Raw genomic sequence first — 13,699 nt, 5'->3', positions numbered from 1 at the left:
ATCATGCTGGCAAGGGTCAAGCCGGCTGCACACAAATGTGGACCACCATTTGGCTTCAAAGCTAAGGGTGTTTCTAACTATTGGGACTCCAGTTGTGAGCCATGCCGGTGTTGTCCCTGGAATAGCTAACACCTCCACTAGCCATGGACGAGCTTCTTCATCCAAGGCCAGCTTTTCCAAGTACTGCACTGACTCCACATCCTCAAATTCGGCATATGAGTTTAGAGTGTGGCCATCAAACCGGATCTTCAAGTTCTAGACCTTTGTCACAGTGGTACCCTTTTTGATGTGGGCAACATTCGCGTAGAACTCCTTGACAAGGGACTCATTTGCATCCACCACTTTGCCGGTGAAGTACTTCTACCCTTTTCTCTCCTCAAATTGTTTTAGGACATTTGGATTGTGGTGAAGAAGGTCTCTTGTTATGAATTGTCGCTCAAGTGTGAGCGACCTTTGGGGCCACCATTCCCGAAATTTTGCATAGGCCTTCTCACTCACGAATAGATCCGCCCACACCTCGGGCTTCCTTGACCTGGCCAAACCTCCCACATTAGTATCACCCCCTCTCCCGTCATTCGGGACCTCATCATCATCATCAAATTTATTGGGGCAGTTATTGAGGTAGGTGTTGTAGCAGGTAGGGAAGATGGCTCTGATGCCTGACTACCTCCCTCTGAGCCATCAGACGACCCAGAAGAGGAGGTAGATTCATTGACCAATAAGAATGATTTTGATTGAGCCTCCGGTTATTGTTATGCAGATTCCCCCTCGGAAATCTCTCGAGATGGGAGGTATTCACTTGTGTCCGAGGAGTCGGCAAGAGGTCTAAAGAGGGTAGCCTTTTTGCCTACTACTCTTTGGGCTGCTAAGGGCAAGGTTTGCTTTCCTTTACCCCGTCCTCGGGAGGATTCTGCCCTCCCCTTTAAAGTGTCTCCTCTCCCACGAGAATGCTCCATTTTCTACAACACACAAGTAGTGAAAGATAGTTAGAATTGGGGTTCAATCATGTGTTAAAGTAGTACAGATGAAATGAAAAAAAATGCTTCTCAGAACAGGGCATCGCGGAACGCACAAAAATGAGTGCGGCCGCGAACTGCTCATCACGGACTGCGTAAAAGTGAATGCGGTCGTAAAGAGGCAGACTCACACTACTAGCTCTCTGAACTTGATCAACTGCAGACCGCACAAAAATGAGTGCGACCGCGAAAGACCAATCGCAGACCGCATAAAAATGAACGCGGCCACAAAGGCAAATCATAGAGTCTCTGAAGTTCAAACGCGCGGACCGCGAAAAATTGGGTGCGGTCGCGAAAGACCTATCGCGGACCGTAAAAAAGTGATCGCGGCCATGAATTCTAAACAACCATCAGTTCCTTGAAGCTAGGGTATCGCAGACCGCATAAATTTGGACGCGGCCGCATACCCTATCGCGGACTGCGGAAAAATGACAGCGGCCGCGGAATTCAAAATAAATCGACACTGATGAACAACTAAAACTAAGGTTTTCACTAATTACCCAAGAATTGTAGCAATTAAATATGCACAGTTACTAACCCCAACCCCCATTATGCATACAAATACTACCCATATGTTGTTAATCAAAAATTAAGCATTAATTTAACATTATGGCATGATTCTAGCCGTATCTAAAAAGAAAAATTGAAACAAAGAGAAAAGAAAAGAAAAATATAAAATCAAATTATTAAAATGAACATACTAGTTGTAAAATGTTGTAGGAAATCGACAATTGATGAGAATAGGATGAGTTTGAAACCAAGTAAGGATGCACAGTGCATTAGGTAAGTCTGAGAGGTTAGGGTTCGTAAAGTATAAAAAATTTCAAGAACTCCTAGTTATACTTAGAACCCAGTGACCCCACCACCTTACCTGAGTGCGGCCGCGAAATTTTGTCGCAGTTCGCACTCCTTACCTTTCTATAGATCTGCCTCAGATGCATGGGCACGGTCCGCGAAAAACTGGTCGCAGCCGCACAATTTGTGCGGACCGCGAAAATTTGATCGCGGCCACGAAGTATGAAGGAATTTTAATAGGCCAACTTCAGAGAGATGGCATTTTGCCCATTTCAGCTACGCGACCGCGTGCAAAATTGTGCGGCCGCGAAGTGCTCATGCACTCTGCAAAATTTTGAGCGCGGTCCGCAAAAGTTCACCACTTAGCCAAATTCTTTCCTTGTCAATTTACTGCACTGCACAACCAATTCCTACATACACTTCACAACCAGTTAGTCCAAAACAATATCTAATCTACGAAGAAAATCAAAAGAAAGAAAAACACATGGGTTGCCTCCCAAGAAGCGCCTGATTTAACATCGCGGCATGATGCATGTTACCATTATCATTTGAAATGGATCAATGCCACAACGTGGCTATCATCAATCTTGCCAAGATAATGCTTCAGACGGTTCCCATTGACTTTAAATATCTCACCATTCTTGTTTTTCAAATCTAGAGCACTGAAAGGAGTCACATGTACCACTTCGAAAGGACCACTCCACTTCGACTTGAGCTTTCCCGGAAACATCCGTAATCGAGAGTTGAATAGAAGAACCAAGTCACCTTCCTTGAATTCTTTGTTACGGATATACTTATCATGTAAGTACTTCATCTTGTCCTTATACAAGGACGAGCTGGAATAATTATGGAACCGGAACTCATCATGTTCATTTAGTTGTTCTGCCCGGAGATTGGCAGCAATATCCCATTCAAGGTTCAATTTCTTCAGCGCCCACATGGACTTGTGCTCTAATTCAACCGGAAGATGACATGCTTTCCCAAATACCAACCGGTACGGAGACATACCAATTGGAGTCTTGTAAGTTGTTCTATAGGCCCATAAAGCATCGTCTAGTTTCCTTGACCAATCTATCTGCTTTGCATTGACAGTCTTAGATAGAATGCTCTTGATATCCCTGTTAGAGACTTCAACATGTCCACTTTCCTGGGGATGATAGGGGGTTGACACCTTATGATTGACACCATACTTGGAAAGTAAAGTGTCAAAGGCTTTGTTGCAAAAATGAGAACCCCCATCACTAATGATAGCCCTTAGGGTGCCGAACCTTGTGAAGATATTTTTCTTTAAGAAAGCCACCACACTCTGTGCCTCATTGTTGGGCAAAATCACAGCTTCAACACATTTGGAAACATAATCTACAGCAACAAGAATATAAGTGTTCCCACATGAACTCACAAATGGTCCCATAAAGTCGATGTCCCATACGTCGAAAATATCAATATCAAGGATGGTGGTGAGAGGCATTTCATTCTTCTTGGAAATTCCACCGGCTCTTTGGCACTCATCACAACGCCTAACGAGCTTGCTAGCATCTTTGTACAAGGTAGGCCAATGGAATCCATAGCTTAGGACCTTTGTAGTAGTTCTCGCCCCACCATGGTGACCACCATAGGGCGAGGAATGGCAAGCTTCAAGAATACTCAATTGCTCTTCTTCCGGAACACATCTCCAGATAACACCATCATTGCAAATTTTGAAAAGATATGGCTCGTCCTAATAATAATCCAAGCAGTCCCATTTGAGCTTCTTCCTTTAGTTAGAAGAGAGCTCATTCGGGACAATTCCGATCACAAGAAAGTTAGCCACATCGGCGAACCAAGGTATCCCAGTCAAAGACACGGAGAGAAGTTGTTCATCCGGAAATGAATCATTAATCTCGAGGCCATCATGGGGCCTCCCCTCTTCTTCCAAGCGGGACAAGTGGTCCGTCACTTGATTCTCACTCCCTTTTCGGTGTATGATTTCAAGGTAAAACTCTTGTAGAAGAAGAACCCATCTCATCAACCTAGCCTTAGAGACCTTTTTACTCATCAAATAACGAAGTGCCGCATGATCGGTGTGCACAATCACTTTGGTACCCATGAGGTACAGGCCGAACTTTTCCATGGTGAAGACAATGGCTAATAGCTCTTTCTCGGTCACTGTATAGTTGACTTGGGCATCGTTCATTGTTTTGCTTGCTTAATAGACCGAATGAAATATCTTGTTGATTCTTTGCCCCAGTATCGCTCCTACCGCAACGTCGCGTCGCTAGCACCGCACATGAGCTCAAATGGTAAGCTCCAATTGGGTGCGGTAATGATGGGAGTGGTAGTCAACCTATACTTGAGTAGCTCAAAAGCTTTCATGCAATCATCATTGAACACAAACTTGGCATCTTTTTCCAACAACTTGCACAAGGGGTTCACCACTTTTGAGAAATCCTTGATGAACCTATGGTAAAACCCCGTGTGACCAAGAAAGCTCCTCACTCCCTTGATGGAAGTCGGAGGAGGGAGTTTTGATATCACTTCAATTTTTGCTTTGTCCACTTTAATACCGTTCTTGGAGATCTTATGGCCGAGGACAATGCCCCTTCTCAACCATAAAGTGGCACTTCTCCCAATTAAGTACTAAGTTGGTCTCTTCACATCGAGCCAACACTTTATCAAGATTATCCAAGCATTCTTAAGAGGAATCCCCCACAACACTGAAATCATCCATGAACACCTCGAAGAAGTCCTCCACCATATCCGTAAATATTGCCATCATACACTGCTAAAAAGTAGTCGGTGCATTACACAAACCAAACGGCATCCTTGAGAACGCAAATGTGCCATACGGACAAGTGAAGGTGGTTTTCTCTTGGTCTTCAGGTGCAATGAGAATCTGGTTATATCCGAAATACCCATTCAAAAAGCAATAATAAGCACGTCCGACAAGTCTATCCTACATTTGGTTAAGAAATGGCAATGGAAAATGGTCTTTTCGGGTCACTTTGTTTAGCTTCCTATAATCCATGCATACCCTCCAATCAGTGACAGTTGTTGTGGGGATCAATTCATTTCTATCATTTGTGATCACAGTCTTGCCCCCTTCTTTGGGACACATTGTACCGGCGAAGTCCATGAACTATAAGAAATGGGGTACACAACCCCTGCATCTAGCTACTTGATGATCTCTTTCTTGACTACCTTTTGCATGGCCTCATTCAACCTCCTTTGATGTTCCACGGAGGGTTTGGAATCTTCTTCCAATATGATTTTGTGCATGCAAAAGGCGGGGCTTATACCCCGAATATCTACCAATGTCCAACTTATTGCCTTCTTCCTTCTTTGAAGCACCGCAGGGGTAGAATCTACCTGCATGTTAGTTAAGCACAAAGAAAGAATAACAGGTAATGTGGAACAAGGGCCTAAGAACTCATACCTGAGGTGTGAAGGGAAGGGCTTCAACTCTAATATGGGTGGCTCCTCGATTGAGGGCTTTGTTGGTGGAGTCTTCCGGTTTTCAAGGTCCAAGGAAAGATTTCGAGGTCCATATGTGTAGGATCCCATTCCTTGCAAAGCATATGCACAAACTAACAAGCCTTCCTTCTCATCCTCATCATGATTCAACAACACAGCTTCCAAAGGGTCTTCCACACTAATCATAGCACTTGTGTCATCAACAATCACCTCAGTCACAAGATCCACAAACGAACATAATTCATTGCTATTAGGTTGCCTCATTGGCTTGCACACGTGGAACACAACCTTTTCATCGCCCACCCGGAAGGTGAGCTCCCCAACTTTCACATCAACTAAGTCCTTCCCTGTAGCTAGGAAAGGTCTTCCTAATATGATTGGCACTTCATAGTCAATCTCACAGTCGAGTATCACAAAATCTGCGGGAAGTATGAACTTGTCGACCCGAACTAGCACATCATCAATTATCCCCAATGGCCTCTTCATTGTTCGGTCCTCCATTTGCAACCTCATGGAAATAGGTCTTGGTTGCCCAATCCCCAATGGAATCAAGCTACAAGTCTCGATCTATATGAAACGCACTGGTTTTTTTTCTTTCGGTTTCATTGATAATAGAAAAGACTTACTCTAAAGGGGCACTAGCGCTTGACTAATAACATATCAAAGGGGATTCTTGAACACATAATATGGCATCAAATTAATGCTCGCTCCCAAATCACACAAGGCTTTCGCTAAATCGGCACTACCAATAGTGTATGGAATTGTAAAGGCACCGGGATCTTCTAGCTTTGGAGCCATGGAATGCATAATGGCACTCACTTAATATGTCATTTTGATCGTCTCACAGTTCATTGACCACTTCTTTGTTACCAAGTCCTTCATGAACTTGGCATATCCCGGCATTTGTTCTAGAGCTTCAACCAAAGGCACATTTATGGACAAACGTTTCATCATATCAATGAATTTCTTGAATTGGTTCTCGTTGTTTTGCTTTGCGATCCTTTGAGGATATGGTGGAGGAGGCCTTGGCAAAGGATCCTTGGCTTTGGGAACTACCGGATCTGGTATGTCTATCACGTGTTCCCTAGACGGGTTCACATCATCTTGAGTATCCTCCACGTTTTCGTCAATGTCTATCCTCACTTCATCGTTCACATTCTCATCATTTCTTGGCTCAACCTCTTCTTGCACAATCACATCATCATTCACGATCTTTCTTGGATTGGGGGTACTAGCAACTCCACCTCTACCACTTCTTGTAGTCACCACCATAGCATGGCCCGTATTGTTTCCACCCTTCGGGTTTACTACCATATCACTTAGTAGTGCCCCCTTAGGACAAGTATTCAAGGCTTGAGAAATCTGATCCATTTGGACTTCCAAGTTGCGGATAGAAGTGTTGCGGTCGTAATATAGCTATCACACCCCAGTACACATTCTATACCTCTCGATAGTTTGAGTGCTTTTGCCCAATTTGGATTTCTCAAGTCCAAATGGGTATTCATGCAAGTCACGTGATATTAGCTCAAGTCGGATATTACTATCTCTAGGTTTAACCCTTTAATTGGGGCTATCAATTTCTTGAGTTCACCCCAATTCCTTGTTAGCCTAGTTTTCCTAGACTTAGTCCCTCTTTCTCAAGAAGAGACTAAGTCATAAAGGCAGGAATCAGTGTTTGTAACCACTAATTCTACAATTCTAGCAAGAACTAGGCCAAATATCACTAACCCAAAAACATTCAAGCCCTAAAATTCAGTACCCATTAAATACCCATACTAGGGTTGGGTCACAACCCTACTCATAGAAATAGCAGAAATCAAAGATGAAAAGAAGATAAAATGCATAATACTAGATTAAAAGATGAAAATCTAATGTTATAAGGTGAATCTAATATAAAATTTCCCAAAAGAGAAGTTCTAGCCGTCTCACGTGCTCAGCAAATACACCACATAACCTAAAAACGATAAAAAGTTTTATTTATACTAAGCTAAAATTTCTGGACAAAAATACCCCTGCGGAGGTTACGCGGCCTTGTAAGTCTGACCACGGCCACACTCTTGCTTTAGCGGCCGCGTAATTCTGATCGCGGACTGCGTAATTTTCATCGCGGTCACGTAGGAGACTTCCGTGGCCGCATAATCTTGACGCGGACCGCACTTCTTATTTTTGCTTAAAATGTAAGCTCTCTGAACCTCAGCAACCGTGGTCTGCATAATTCCAATCGCGGCCGCGCATGTACTTTCGCGGCCGCACCTTTCTGACGCGGTCCGCGTTCATGTTTTAGCCCAAAAATCCATCTTTCTAAATCTTCCTTTCGCGGACCTCGAAATAGTGCTCGCGACCATGTTGTATTTCACATCTTTTGGCCCAGTCTTGGTTTTCGTTCAAGTTTTGACTCTTTTATGAGTTGATTATGACTCCTTTGGCTCATTTTGAACAATCCCTGCAAGCAAGCATATTACATTTGTTTTCGGGAATACCTTCACGCATTTTTGGCCCTAAACACAAGTAAAAGAGAGCAAATAATAGGTTAAAATCCCTACTTATCAAGGGCCTCTGCCATAAGTACCCCGGCCTCCAGATGAGGCTCCACTGAATCCACCTGAGTGACGAGGCCTCTTGTCACACCCTTGACCACTCCCCTGAGCTAAAACCATCTCGACTCGCCTGGAAACATTGGCAGATGCCTGAAAAGAAATCTCACTCCCAGTCTCCTTAGCCATCTGCAATCTGATAGGCTGAGCAAGTCCATCAATAAACCTCCTCACCCTCTCTCTCTTGGTTGGAAGTAGAATAAGAGCATGATAGGCCAAATCCACTAAACGGGTCTCATACTGAGTAACAGTCATACTGCTCTGCTGGAGACGCTCAAACTGACGACGATGCTCCTCTCTCAATGTGATAGGGAGAAACTTCTCTAGGAAGAGCTGAGAAAATTGGTCCGATGTAAGAGCAGGCGGCCCAGCTGGTCTGGTCAACAGATAATCTCTCCACCATTTCTTGGTGGAACCATTCATCTGAAATGGAGCAAAATCGACCCCGTTGGTCTCCACTATATTCATGTTTCGTAGAACCTCGTGACAGTTGTCGAGACACTTCTGGGGATCCTCTGAAGGAGCACCACTGAAGTGATCTGGAAAGAGTTTGGTGAACTTGTCCAATCTCCATAAAGCCTCAGAAGACATAACTGACCCATCTTCGGCCTGTGTCGCAACAACTGGCTGAACTACTCTGACTGGCTGAGTTGCTGGAGCATGATACTAGGGAGCTATCTGCTCCGGAGTGGGAGTAGTAGGAGTCTGGGCTCCTCCTCCAGCCTGAGAGACGGTTGGTGCCATGGGAAATGCGCCAGTCTGGGCCACACTCTCCATAAGGCCCATCAAATGGACCAAAGCTTACTGATATATTAGGTAGCAATGAACCCCACCGGAACCTGAGCTGGTCCAGCAGGAACACTCTAGGCTGGAACCTCCTCGCCCAACTCTACCTGAGGCTCCACTGCTGGTACTATTGCACGAGCTCTAGGCTGAGCCCTGCCCCCGCCTCGGCCTCGGCCTCGACCTTTGCCCCCCGTAGGAGCTGTAACTGGGGGCTCTGGCTACAGCTCAACTGAGGCAGCGGTACGTGTTCTCGCCATCTGCGAGAGAATAAGAGTAGAAGAGTTCAATCAGTATTGAGAAAACAAAATCGCACAACAGAGAAGAATAGAAGTGAAATTTGTTCCTAAACTCCATAGCCTCTAGAAGATAAGCACAGACGTCTCCGTATCGATCCTCCAGACTCTATTAAGCTCGCTCGTGAATCGTGAGACCTAAGCAACCTAGTGCTCTGATACCAACTTGTCACGACCCGGAATTCCCACCTTCAGGACCGTGATGGCGCCTAACATTTCACTTGCTAGGCAAGCTAATGATAGAGACTATTAAGCCAAATTCTTATACATTTCAATAATTAACAGTAATAAGCTATAACGAGTTAACATGAAAGCGAAATTTCATAACAGCCTCAATATATATTCTACTACCCGGATCTGGAGTCACAATTCACGAACTTCTAAGATTTCACTACAAGTAATGTCTGAAGGAAATACAACTGTTTTCGATGAAAGAAAGAGTAAAATAGAAATGATAGAAGGGGACTTCAAAGTCTGTGAATGCCGACAGATCTACCTTGATTCTCCGGATAGCGGGTCCAACAGCTAAAAAATCGATCAACCCGAGCCGGTACCAAAATCTACACAGAAAGTACAGAGTGCAGTATCAGTTCAACCGACCCCATGTACTGGTAAGTGTCGAGTCTAACCTCGGTGAAGTAGTGACGAGGTTAGGACAAGACATCTACAAATAAACCTGTGCAATATATATCAATATGTACAATAATAACAACAACTAAAGAAGCAAGGCAAGAAATATTGGGAAGGGGACATGCTGAGGGGATTACATGGCAAGGAATCATAACAGGAATGAGAACATGATCAATCGATATATCTTAAACAGAAAAAAAAAAAAAGTAAACACAGTAAAAGAAAGTGCACGACATCACCCTTCGTGCTTTTACTCTCAACCTCACCATAAGAAACAATAGAAACGGCACGGCATCACCCTTCGTACTTTTACTCTCAACCTCACCATAAGAAACAATAAAAATGGCACGGCATCACCATCCGTGCATTAACTTTCTCTCATAACATGGCACGGTATCACCCTTCGTGCATTAATACTCACTCACAAAATATTGCACGGCATCACCCTTCGTGCTTTAATATTCTTCCTCACCAAGACAATGAACAATAATAACAGGGAGATAGAAATATCAAGAACAAGTCTTACTTCAACATTCAATTCCATATTACTAACCTCAACTTTGAGTCAATACCCAATCAATACCAATTTCCATGAAACATAATAAGAGTTGTTCAACATAACGAATAGCTAGTCTAATCATGAACAATATGATCAAGGAATACCACGATTATAATAATAAGACTCACTCACATGTTATGACTCGACCACAACGTATAGGTACTCGTCACCTCACATATACGTTGTACTCAAGATACAAACACGTAGCAAATAAGCGAATAATACCTAATCTCTCAAGCTAAGGTTAATCACAATACTTACCTCGCTTTGAAGGCCACTCAATACTCAATCACATCTTTTCCTCTAGAATCCACCTCTTAACCACTCGTATCTATTTAAAAATGACTCAATAAAATCAAATATTACTAAAGGAATCAATTATATTACATAAATTAATATTTTCCAAACTTTTTCCCAAAAAGTCAAAAATCGACCCCGGGCTCGCTTGGTCAAAACCGAGGTTCGGACCAAAATTCATTTACCCACTCATCCCCGAGCCAGAATATATAATTGGTTTTGAAATCCGACCTCAATTTGAGGTCTAAATCACCAAATTTTGAAATCCCTAGTTTCTACCCAAAAAACCCCAACTCCACCATGAAACCTTAGATTTTAGGTTGATAATTCATAAAACGTAATGGGTAATTGAAAGAATGTGGTTTAGAATCACTTACTAACACTTTGAGGAAGAAAATATCTTTTGAAAATCGCCTCTAGGCCGTCTAGCTTTTGAAAATGTGAAAGAATGGCTTAAGTCCCGTTATGGGACTGTTTTATGAACTGGGCGACAGTGTTCATCGCGTTCGCGAGGACACTGTCGCTTTTGAGAAAAGTTGCCCTGCTAGGCTTACGCGATCGCGAAACCCTCACCGCGTTCGGGAAGGCTATACCCCCTGGCCTTCGCGTTCACGAGCTCGTGCACACGTTCGCGTAGAAGGAAAGTCTGACCCCTCCCCCATGTCCCAAATGCTACGCGTTCGCGAAAGGTAAAGCCCTCATCACTCCGCGTTCGCGAAGAGGAAAAACTCACCTTGACCAGCTTACCCTTCGCATTCGCGAGAGTATCTTCGCGAACGCAAAGAAGAACACACCAGAACAGTTGCTGCAACAAAAATACCAGATTTTCTAAGTCCAAACATCCCGTAGCCTATCCGAAACTCACCCGAGCCCTCGGGACTTCAAACCAAACATGTATACAAGTCCTAAAACATCATATGAACTTGCTCTCACGATCAAATTGCCAATATAACACCTAAAACTACGAATTGAATACCAAATCGAATGAAGTTTTTAAGAAAGCTTTAAAACCTCTATTTTCACAACCGGACGTCCGAATCACGTCAAACTAACTCCGTTTCTCACCAAATTTCACAAACAAGTCTTAAATATTATAATGAACCTGTACCGGGCTCCAAAACTAAAATACGGACCCGATATCCACAAGGCCAAACATAAACCAAATTCTTAAAACCATTAGATTTTTAATCTTTCAATTTTCAACAAAAATTCATATCTCGAGTTAGCAACCTCGGAATTCTATTTTGGGCATACGCCCCAAGTCCCATATTTTATTACGGACCCACCGAGACCGTCAAAATACGGGTCCGGGTCCGTTTGCTTAAACTTTTGACCGAAGTCAACTTAAATTGATTTTTAAGGCAAAAATTCTCTTTTTATCAGTTTTTAACATATAAGCCTTCCGGGAGAACGCTCGGACTGCGCACGCAAATCGAGAAAGGCTAAGATGAGGTTTTTGAGACCTCAAAATACAAAATTAGGTTCTAAAATATAAGATGACATATTGGGTCATCACACATAAATTTTAATCCACGTGGATATAAGTTAAATCACACACAAGGCCCGGCGTGCAAAACATCTCACGTTCGTATAGGATTCGAGGGGCCGCAACTCAAAGGTGTGATGCAGGATGATAAATCCTACATCCATATGCATATTTATTATTATTATTATTATTATTATTATTATTATTATAATAATAATAATAATAATAATAATAATAATAATAATAATAATAATAATAATAATAATAATAATAATAATAATAATAATAATAATAATAATAATAATAATAATAATAATAATAATAATAATAATAATAATAATAATAATAATAATAATAATAATAATAATAATAATAATAATAATAATAATAATAATAATAATAATAATAATATTATTTTTCTAGGTTATCAATTAATAATATTTATCACGGAAAATTATGTGTAAATTGTCTTTTAAAAAACTTAATTATACAAATATCTTTCACATTGTTAGAGTGTATTACTTGAGTTCTATTTACAGGAAGAAAATATGGTAATTAACTTGGCCAAATCATTAAAGTATTGTCTTAGTCATGAAAAGAGTAAAAGAAAAATAACAAATTAAATATACAGGGCTACGTATGTATATGTTTAAGAACAGAAGTTATGTTAATTAATGAACGAAGGAACTCATTAATGAAGCTGATCTAAATTTAGATCTTGTTTTAAAAAATCAAATCAAATTTACTCATATGTCCCAATCTCAAACAACATCCCAACCGTTCTAATTTTGCACTTCTCAATCTTTATACAGATTACAATTTATTTATTTCACCAGCAAATCCATCAGTAAAGAAATAAGCAATGCAAACCATGTTATACAAGGGATTCAATTCAATTAACTTCGTCAAAACTTTTAGATCAGTTAATATAGTGAATGAGTCCTCAGGTGACTAGAGAGATTCGAGCAAATTAACTTATGGCATGTAACATTCTCAAAGGTATCACCAAATTTGAATATGGTCAATTTAACTTATGCAAAGCAATTACAATTGTCTCTCTATCATCTTTTAATATTAAAGTTGGTAAAAGGGCCCCGAGTTCATGCCTATATATGTGTATTAGGGTTGCAAAATTATACCAAGAAATATAATTTTTAATTTGAGTGCTCCTTAGGATTTGTCTAACGTCCTTCTTTAGTTATGTACGCAGTAATGTAAAGACTATAAGTAATGAACACAAGATTTAATGTTCAAATTAGTTGGATTCAATAAAATCTCACAATTTATGTTTCAATGTGTTCAACGGAGGGTCCCGTCGGTAACCTGTAAACCTACTCCTATTTTGCTCCAATTTGTTACGAGAATTTTTTTTTATAAGTATAACTTGTTAAAAACAATTTCCTACTTGACTACTTTTGTTTCTATTATGGTAACATGATTAATTTCACAGGTTTGCTTTAGATTATAAGTTTCATAAATCTTTTTTTTTTCTCATAAAATACAGAATGTTGATCAATTTTCCAACACAGAATGTTGTTAGAAGTATATCTTCATACTTCTACGATAATTTTATTCCTTCTTGAAAAGATATTTTCTTTTTTAATTTACATCTAGGTAAGTTACGAATGAAAGACAATTGGTTCCTTCTTAAAAAGATATTTTTCACTTTTATTTGTGTTAGGAAATTTTGAATTGAAAGAATTTTATCCCTTCTTGATCTTTTATTTATCTTAGATTTTAGGAATTATAAACAATTTGATTCCTTCTCGAAAATCTATTTTCCATTTATTTAT

The sequence above is a fragment of the Nicotiana tabacum genome, chromosome 21, assembly GCF_000715075.1.
Source record: "Nicotiana tabacum cultivar K326 chromosome 21, ASM71507v2, whole genome shotgun sequence".
NCBI lineage: Eukaryota > Viridiplantae > Streptophyta > Magnoliopsida > Solanales > Solanaceae > Nicotiana > Nicotiana tabacum.
The sequence above is the reverse complement of the archived record's forward strand: the minus strand, read 5'-3'. Positions refer to the sequence as shown.